The 9,920-nt window shown below is 54.7% G+C and overlaps 1 non-coding gene and 1 pseudogene across 1 annotated transcript; one reads left to right on the top strand and one right to left on the bottom strand.

The window, feature by feature from the left end:
• Positions 1 to 2,028: 2,028 nt before the first annotated feature.
• Positions 2,029 to 6,644, bottom strand: LOC144148199 (uncharacterized; annotated as a pseudogene).
• Positions 6,645 to 9,847: 3,203 nt separating this feature from the next.
• On the top strand, positions 9,848 to 9,920 carry Trnas-gga (transfer RNA serine (anticodon GGA)). Its single transcript has one exon. It is a non-coding gene; the product is annotated as a tRNA-Ser (tRNA).

Below are 9,920 nucleotides of genomic sequence, written 5' to 3'. Positions count from 1 at the left end.
GACACTCGAGTCACGGCCCTTGGGTTGAAAAGAAGGTCCCCTTCATGCCGAGCCGTTCGAGTGGAGCTGGCTACCACCCCCAAACGCAGGAAACAAAAACAACTGAACATAAATACCCCAGAAAGTGGAGGCTAAAGTAGCCCCGCCGGTAGCGTAGTGGTTATCGCACCATGCCGGTATTCTTGAGGTCGTGGGTTCGGATTCCACCTGGCGGGCATTTTTTATCCACTTTCTTATTTTCCAAAGTATTTATATTGAGCTACTACATCCTCGCCTTTGCTTTCCCAGGTCTTTTTGACTGCCAATTCCTATTTTTGTCTTATTTTCAACGAGCCCCTCACTTCCAATTCTGATTCGCTACGTGCATAGCGAGGGCCTCTGTTCCGGAAGTCTTGGTGCCATAGGGAGCTTAAGAGGGTTCAACGCTGGTGGCCAACTCTCGACATGTCGTCGACGCTCGAGTCACAGCCCGGGAGTGAAGATGGGATTCCCCGAAGTCCGGTGTCGATCAGGAAGCCAATCGCCCGGGCTCCGGTTGATTTGGCAGGAGGCTGGCCGGGCGATGGTGTTGAAGTTTTTGGAGGTGGCGGTCGAATTGACGAACTCGAGGCGTTGAAGTTGATTTAGTCAAACGGAAGTTTATGTACAGCTATTTACAGTACGAAAAGTGGGTGCATGAGTAATAAAAAGAAAAACTGCAAACTTCAGCTAGACGCTAGCTCCGAGTGCGCACAAATCACTCGAGCTCCACAACTTCGTCTAACTCTTCCTATTCTCGGAGCGTACACAAACCGCTCGAGAAACGACGGCCGAGACTCTGTCTCGCCGCAAGATCCGTCTAGTTGCCCGGTGCGGCGCTGCACCCTGAACCTCCGACGCGATCTTAACCTCGCCTAGGGGGCTCCTAAATCCCAACCTAGCGTTAACGGTCGAGACTCCTTGTCTCGCCGGGAACTGCCAGCTCAGCGCTCAGACGAGAACCCTTTCCAACGGCCAAGTTCGGCCTTTAAAAACCTCCAGATCACCCTCTCTCGGGAACGCCCCTGTAGCATTCGTACACGCGTATGTGAGTGCCCGAATTCACGTAGACAGCTGTCACTCAGCACGTCACGGAATATTCAGTGAGGCGCCGCTATCTCAGGTCAACGGCACGCTCGTAGACGAGCAAGTTCGGGCGACCCCGCGGACGGGGGGGTAAGCGGGAAAGACGGCGACCGTGCGTCATGCTGACCAGGGCGCGACAATAGAGACACGCCGGTAATCCCAGCGGGTCCGGCAGGCGTTCCTGGAATCCGGAGCCGCAGTCTGCCTTCTAAATGGGGATTATCCTTGAGGAAACGGAGGGCCAGACAATCCGTCTCCCGCGCACGCCGCGACGAATTAGCGGTGGTTGCAGCGCAGTGTCGGCATTGCTACGTCGCCAGACAGAGCGGCGCGTTCTCACGCGCAGCCCGGGCACCTGGCCGCTAATCTTATAAGTGGACCTTCAACTCCCCCCTTTAAGAGGGTTACTGGACCTCTTGGTTCAGTCAATCCGAAAAGAATTTAAAAGGGCCACTCGTTTCATCTCTGTTTCCGCAATAACAGCTGCATAAACAAACAAACAAAACAAAAACACGTGGAAGGAGCTGGGTATAACCACAAATGAGCCCCCTCCCATTTTTGCAGCTCAACCGAACTCTCTCTCGCCTAAACTCCAAACACAACCTATTCCCTAGCCGTTCCACAGGAACGGAATACTCTAGCAAACCGGAAACACACCAAAAATGCTAAAACCACTAAGTGCGGGTAAAAGAAATGGGGTCGTGTCTCCGGAGTGCGTAAACGTCACGAACAACGAGACAACTCAACCTAAAACACTGATGCGCGCTATAACTGCAAACACGCACAATTAGTCCGGCACTCGACAACAAGAACAAAAAGAATAAGGACTGGCAAAGAACACTGGCAATTTCGCAGTCTACAAAAAACAAACGTTAAGAAAGTTTGCATTGCCACTATGCGCACGCGCGCAGTTGTCCTCCTTGACGGCGTAGCCTGATAACGTCCCTTCAACAATGTTCGGCTGTGCTTTCGCTCACTTGCGGTGCACAGAAAGTTCAGTTCGGTGCGCGGATCGATCAATTCGGTGCACGGATCGAGCCCTCAAGGCCTCTCGTCGCGCACAACCGCGGTACACACACACACACACACACATCACCAACGAAAAAGGACGGGTGAACGGGTACGTTCACGTCCGTCGTGGCGGTGTTAAGGCTGGGAGGCAATTCAATGGTGGCCCTCCCAAGCAACATTGTGAAGGCGCGACAGCGCGTCCGCGTTAGCGTTGTTTGCTCCCTTCCTGTGAGAAACCACAACGTTGTAGCGTTGCAAGGCTGATGCCCACCTTGACAATTTAGCCCCATGAGGCGTACAGGTCGTCAGGTAAGACAGCGAGTTATGGTCAGACACGACATTGACTTCTGCCCCGAAAACCCAATAATCAAACTTTTTCAATGCCCAAATGATGGCAAACGCCTCGCGCTCGATGGTTGACCAGCGGGTTTGGGTTGGGGTGAAACGATGGCTGGCAAAGGCGATAGGCTTCTCGCGGCCCGCTTCCCCCATCTGCGCCAGACATGCCCCGGCTCCCACCTCGGACGCGTCAGTAAACAGCCAATAAGGCTGCTGCGGGTCAGGTGTGTTAAGCGCCGCGGCTGAGCAAAGGGACTCATTTAGCTGCTCGAACGCGCGCTCGGCCTCGCTACTCCAAGAAATCAGGCTCGGTACCCCCCGCTTTGTCAGGGACGTTAGCGGCTCAGCTACCTCCGCGTAGTTGTTGACGTACTCTCGGTAATACCCGCAAAGGCCAAGGAGGCTTCGGAGCTCCTTCTTAGTCTTTGGCTGTACGAGACCTCTGATTGCGGCCAGCTTTTCCGGATCGGGACCGTGCGTTCCGCTGCCCACTACGTGGCCGAGGTATTAAATGTGGCCCTGGGCTACCTGGCACTTCTCAACGCTCGCCTTTAACCTCGCGTCCATCAACAAGCCGAGGATAGTGTCCACGTGCCTCAGGTGTTCCTCCCATGAAGAGGAGAAGACGGCAATGTCATCCAGACAGGCCGTGGCGTAGGACCGGTGTTTGGCGAGCAACGTGTTCATCATCCTCTGAAATGTTGCTGCCGCATTTCTGAGACCAAACGGCATGACATGCCACGCGTACTGCCCGTCGTGCGTGACGAAGGCGGTTAGGTGCTGGCTCTCCGGCGCTACCGGCACCTGCCAGTAGCCCCTCTGCAAGTCTATGACTGCGATAAACCTCGAGTGACCCACTTTCAGGATCAGCTCCTGCGGTGGAGTCATAGGAAATGCATCGGCACGAGTCACGGCATTTAGTCTGCGGTAGTAAATACACATTCTCCACGATCCATCTTTCTTTCCGACGCAAACGACCGGGTGAGCATGCTCACTTTCCACTTGGTAAATAAGGCCCAATTCTAACAGTTCGTCTACCTGGTGGGTGACTTCTTTCCTGAGCAGCTCCGGAACACGGTAAGGAAAAGCCCTCTTTGGCTCATAACTTTCCTGCAGCTCGATTCGGTGTTGCCCCACCGCGGCGAGTCCTGGCGTTCCATCGAACAGGTCGGCGTGTTTTGCAAATACGCTTGCAATTTCAGAGCCCTCTCGTTCACTTAAGTGTGACAACTTCTCGATCGGTAAGGGGAGGGTACTTCGACACGGCGGCATAAAGCGCGGGGCGCACTCTACGTCTCCAAACTCGCTATCTTCATCGAACACTACCCCCCCCCGTGACCGACGCGACAGTAGTAAGGGCGCAGGCGGTTCGCGTGCACCACCGAAGTTCTCTTTTCCCCCATGTCGAGACGGTATGAATGCTGCCTCTCCTGTGCAACGACCGTGAATGGGCCCAACCATCTCGGGGCCGTCTTACGTTTACTCTCCGTGTCGAACAAAAGGACCTGTTCACCCACGCTGAACGTTTTGTTACGCGCGGTTCTATTGTGCGCCTGCGCGTAGCTGCCCTGGCGCGCGCTCGCCGTGAGCCCCGCCACTTCCGCCGCTACCTCTAGCTGCTCGCGCAGCTGCCGTAGGTATTTCGCTGGCTCCTCTTTTTATGTGCCTGGTACGGGCAGTTCCCCTGTCCAACTGTGCTGGAGGATCGCCAGCGGCCCTGTGGGGTTCCTGCCATAAAGCATGCGAAACGGGGCGACTCCGGTTGTGTCGTGCGGAACCTCTCGGTAGGCCCACAACACGAACGGTACTAGTCTATCCCAGTTCCTTGGATCCTTCTCGATGACGTGAAACAGCATGTTCTTAAGTACCCTATTCCAACGCTCCACCATGCCATTGCTCTCCGGGTGTTCCGGTGTCGAGAAGAGTGGCGCGCAGCCCAACTTTTCCAAAAAGCTTTGTGTCAGTTGGGACGTGAAGTTAGTACCCTGGTCAGAGCATATTAACTCAGGGATGCCAGTCCTGCTGAATATTGTCAGGAGAGCCTCGCAAGTTGCTTTCGCCGTAACTGACCGCAGGCACACGACTTCGGGCCAGCGTGTGCAGAGGTCCACCAGACAAAGCGCATACTTGTGGCCCCGACCCGACGGTACGTCCAGGGGACCGATGATATCCACGTTTACTACCTGGAATGGGTGGTCGGGCCTTGTTAGGGGAACAATAGGGACCCGGTCGCTGAGCCGTCTATCTGCCCTGATTTGGCAGCCATGGCATGTTTGGCAGTGATGGGATACGTCTGCCTTTAGGCCGGGCCAGAAAAAGCTATATTTTATCCTAGTCTTCGTCTTTTTGGGGCCTAAATGGCCTCCCCATAGTGACTCTTGGGCCAGCAAAAGTACCTCCTCGCGTCTCTCTGAGGGCAGCACAAGTTGCGTTACCTTCGCGGCGGCTATAGTGTACCTATGAAACAGCAACCCGTCAGAGACAAACATGCCGGCTTTCCCTCTTTTCGCGTCGGCCGAAGCTTTCTTTAGGCTATCATCAGCCAGCTGAGATGCCAGTAGTCTTGCCCGTGGGCCCTCAACTTCGACTGCCTCATCAATCTCCTCGGCCGGAGCTTCGGGTGCGGTCTCTCCCGTAATCTCACACACGGCAGCCGCCGGTTCCGAGATCGCCCCAGTGCCGACCTCGTGGTCCCCACTTGAGCGGACGAAAGTTTCAGCCGTGCTGTTCGCCTCCCGGTTGGGGTGACATTTAGTCAGCAGCTCCCAATCCTCTCTCGAAAGCAAACAGTCTAGTCCCACGGCGAGATTGTTGGTGACAGCACAGATTAGCTGCACCTTGGGGCTCCCGACCACCGACACGGCCTGCCTAAAACTCAGAGGCAGGCTGACCACTCTTGCGCTAACCGACTCGCCAAATGCTGGAACTAGCCTGATGGTGCCCGATGGCTGCATAGCGTCCTGTGGGACTAGACGTTCTCGTACCATCGTAACTTCGCTTCCCGTGTCGACCGTCGCGGTAACTGTCTTGCCTGCACAGTCGAGTTCCACGTGCTGTAGTCTAGACTTTCTCAGCTCACCAATGCTTCCGAGCGCATTTACCTCGGCCACCAGAATTCGCTGCCCCCCGCTCGTCAGGCCAGCATCCTGAGCCTGCCCTGCACTTGCTTCCTCTACTATCACTATCTGCACGTGCGCGCTGCGCCCTGGGTTTCCTGGCTTCTCAGCAATTTTTGGGCACAGCCGGAATTGTTGACCATCTCCCTTACAGACGCTACACGTCCACATTCGCTTGCCACTGTTGGTATTGCGCGGAGGTACTTGATCTCTACGCCCAACAGCGGAGCCTCTTCCCTTGGCCTGCTCAAAGGTCTGCAGCACGTTAGCTATCTCTGGCGGCTTCAGCCACGTCTCTGCTTCGCGCAGGCGAACGTACTCCAGTCCCTCAGCGCTCAAACTGTTCTTAATTTTATCGGCCACCATGAGGGCCACTACCTCCTCGTTTGTTTCGACTTTCCTCGATTTCAGGTAGAAGTCAAACTGGGTGCCAACGCGGGAGGCAAATTAAGACCAGGTTTCGTCGTTACATTTCGCTGCCTTTGCAAACCGGTAGAGGTATTCTGCATGGCTTAGCCTAAGCTCCTGCAGCACGGCCTTTTTTACCGCTTCGTCGTCATTGCACTCACTGTCCCCGAGTCCACGTAACATGTACCTCACCCGTTCTTACAACGCCAGTACAACTAAATGAACCCGACTCGACTCCGGCACACCGTACTTCACAAACAACCTTTCAACTTAGTCGAACCACAATTGAATGTCCGCATCGCACGGCAGCTTAAGCCCCTTCAGGACCTTTGCGCATTGAGTGACCGGGTCTAAGCCCGGCCGCCTACCCTCATCTGAGTCCGAGCCCGTAGGAGTTTGCGTGCCAGCCCTCGTCTCCAGCTCCAACTTTCGCAACCGCTCTTCAGATTCGAGCTTCAGTTTTAGCATGCGTTCTTCCGATTCTTGCGCTCTTTCCTCTTTTCGCTCCGCCACCTCGCGCTCTGCTTTCTCCCTTCGCTCTTGAAACTCCAACTCCATTCGTCCAAGAATTAGTGCCTCGGATTCCACTTGGGGAGATCCTCTTGCTGCCGAGCCTCCTTGAGGTGGCACTTCGTCTGTCTGATCATTTCCGTCTCCTTCCGCCATGTTCGCCTGCATGCTCCGCGTGACTACCATGCAACCCCAGACTCAGCCTACACCGCCACAACGAAGCGCAAGAAATCCCACTCACCCGCACCTCCGGTGGACGGCTGCCGCGTCGTTGGCCCCGTGCGCTGGCTTGGCTCTGCCGCTCCACACCGCGCGGAGCTCGGCTGGTGCCGATGAAGACGGGCTTGCGTCCGCTTGCTGCCCTTGGCTGTGGCCTGGTGTTCTCTTCTGCCAAATCCTGTCGGGCTGCGCCAGTGAAGATGAGATTCCCCGAAGTCCGGTGTCGATCAGGAACCCAATCGCCCGGGCTCTGGTTGATTTGGCAGGAGGCTGGCCGGGCGATGGTGTTGAAGTTCTTGGAGGTGGCGGTCGAATTGACGAACTCGAGGCGTTGAAGTTGATTTAGTGAAACGGAAGTTTATGTACAGCTATTTACAGTACGAAAACTGGGTACATGAGTAATAAAAAGAAAAACTGCAAACTTCAGCTAGACGCTAGCTCCGAGTGCGCACAAATCACTCGAGCTCCTCAACTTCGTCTAACTCTTCCTATTCTCGGAGCGTACACAAACCGCTCGAGAAACGACGGCCGAGACTCTGTCTCGCTGCAAGATCCGTCTAGTTGCCTGGTGCGGCGCTGCACCCTGAACCTCCGACGCGATCTTAACCTCGACTAGGGGGCTCCTAAATCCCAACCTAGCGTTAACGGTCGAGACTCCTTGTCTCGCCGGGAACTGCCAGCTCAGCGCTCAGACGAGAACCCTTTCCAACGGCCAAGTTCAGCCTTTTAAAACTTCGAGATCACCCTCTCTCGGGAACGCCCCTGTAGCGTTCGTACACGCGTATGGGAGTGCCCGAATTCACGTAGACATCTGTCACTCAGCACGTCACGGAATATTCAATGAGGCGCCGCTATCTCAGGCCAACGGGACGCTCGTAGACGAGCAAGTTCGGGCGACCCCGCGGGGGGGGGGAAGCGGGAAATACGGCGACCGTGCGTCATGCTGACCAGGGCGCGACAATAGAGACACGCCGGTAATCATAACGGGTCCGGCAGGCGTTCCTGGAATCCGGCGCCGCAGTCTGCTTTCTCAATGGGGGATTATCCTTGAGGAATGCAGAGGGCCAGACAATTCGTCTCCCGCGCACGCCGCGACGAATTATCGGTGGTTGCAGCGCAGTGTCGGCAGTGCTACGTCGCCAGACAGAGCGGCGCGTTCTCAAGCGCAGCCCGGGCACCTGGCCGCTAATCTCATAAGTGGACCTTACACCGGGGGTTGAAAAGAAGGTCCCCTTCACCCCGAGTAGTTCGAGTAGCGCTGGCCACCACCCCCAAGCGCAGGAAACAAAAACACCTGAACATAATAACCCCAGAAAGTGGAGGCTAAAATAGCCCCGCCGGTAGCGTAGTGGTTATCGCACCAGATCGGTATTCTGGAGGTCGTGGGTTCGGATCCCACCTGGCGGGCATTTTTTCTCCTCTTGCTTCTTTTCCAAATTCTTTACCTTGAGTTACTACATCCTCCCCTTTGCTTTCCGAGGTCTTCTTGACTGCCAATTCCTATTTCTGTCTTATTTTCAACGACCCCTCATTTCCTATTCTGGCTCGCTACATGCATAGGAGGGCCTCGGTTCTATCAGTCTTGGTGCCATAGGGAGCTTAAGAGGGTTCAACGCTGGTGGACCACTCTCGGCATGTCGTAGACGCTCGAGTCACGGCCCGGGGGTTGAAAAGAAGGTCCCCTTCACCCCGAGTACTCCGGGTGGCGCTGGCTACCACCCCCAAGCGCAGTAAACAAAAACACCTGAACCTAAAATACCCAGAAAGTGGAGGCCAAAATAGCCCCGCCGGTAGCGTAGTGGTTATCGCGCCACATCGTATTCTGGAGGTCGTGGGTTCGGAACCCACCTGGCGGGCAATCTTTCTCCACATTCTTATTTTCAAAAGTCTTAACCTTGAGCTACTACATCCTCCCATTTGCTTTCCGAGGTCTTCTTCACTGCCAATTCCTAATTCTGTGTTATTTTCAACGAGCTCTCATTTCTTATTCTGATTCGCTACATGCATAGCGAGGGCCTCTGTTCTAGCAGTCTTGGTGCCATAGTGAGCTTAAGACGGTTCAACGCTGGTCGACCACTCTCGACATGTCGTAGACGCTCGAGTCACGACCCTTGGGTTGAAAAGAAGGTCCCCTTCACCCCGAGCAGTCCGAGTGGTGCTGCCTACCACCCCCAAACACAGGAAATAAAAACAACTGAACATAAATACCCCGAAAGTGGAGGCTAAAAAGCCCCGCCCGTAGCGTAGTGCTTATCACACCAGACCGGTATTCTGGAGGTCGTGGGTTCGGATCCCACCTGGCGGGCATTTTTTCTCCACTTTCTTATTTTCCAATTTTCCAAAGTATTTATATTGAGCTACTACATTCTCACGTTTGCTTTCCGAGGTCTTCTTGACTGCCAATTCCTATTTTTGTCTTATTTTTAACGAACCCCTCATTTCCAATTCTGATTCGCTACGTGCATAGCGAGGGCCTCTGTTCTGGCAGTCTTGGTGCCATAGGGAGGTTAAGAGAGTTCAACGCTGGTGGACCACTCTCGACTTGTCGTAGACGCTCGAGTAACAGCCCGGGGGTTGAAAAGAAGGTCCCCTTCACCTCGAGTAGTCCGAGTGGTGCTGGCTACTACCCCAAGCGCAGAAAAAAAAACACCTGAACATATATACCCCAGAAAGTGAAGTCTAAAGTAGCCCCGCCGGTAGCGTAGTGGTAATCGCACCAGACCGGTATTCTGGATGTCGTGGGTTCGGATCTCACCTGGCAGGCATTTTTTTCCACTTTCTTATTTTCCAAATTCTTTACCTTGAGCTACTACATCCTCACCTTTGCTTTCCGAGGTCTTCTTGACTGCCAATTCCTATTTTTGTCCTTTTTTCAACGAGCCCCCCATTTCCAATTCTGATTCGCTACGTGCATAGCGAGGGCCTCTGTTCTGGCAGTTTGGTGCCATAGGGAGCTTAAGTGGGTTCAACGCTGGTGTACCACTCTCGACATGTCGTAGACGCTCGAGTAACGGCCCGGGGGTTGAAAAGAAGGTCCCCATCACCCGGAGTAGTCCGAGTGGCACTGGCTACCACCCCCAAGCGCAGGAAAAAAAAACACCTGAACATAAATACCCCAGAAAGTGAAATCTAAAGTAGCCCCGTTAGTAGCGGAGTGGTAATCGCACCAGACCGGAATTCTGGAGGTCGTGGGTTCGGATCCCACCTGGCAGG

The sequence above is a fragment of the Haemaphysalis longicornis genome, unplaced genomic scaffold, assembly GCF_048455015.1.
Source record: "Haemaphysalis longicornis isolate Haplotype H1 unplaced genomic scaffold, Haemaphysalis longicornis Haplotype H1 scaffold_8, whole genome shotgun sequence".
Classification (NCBI taxonomy): domain Eukaryota; kingdom Metazoa; phylum Arthropoda; class Arachnida; order Ixodida; family Ixodidae; genus Haemaphysalis; species Haemaphysalis longicornis.
Note: the sequence above shows the minus strand (reverse complement) of the source record. Positions and strands in the feature narration are given on the sequence as shown.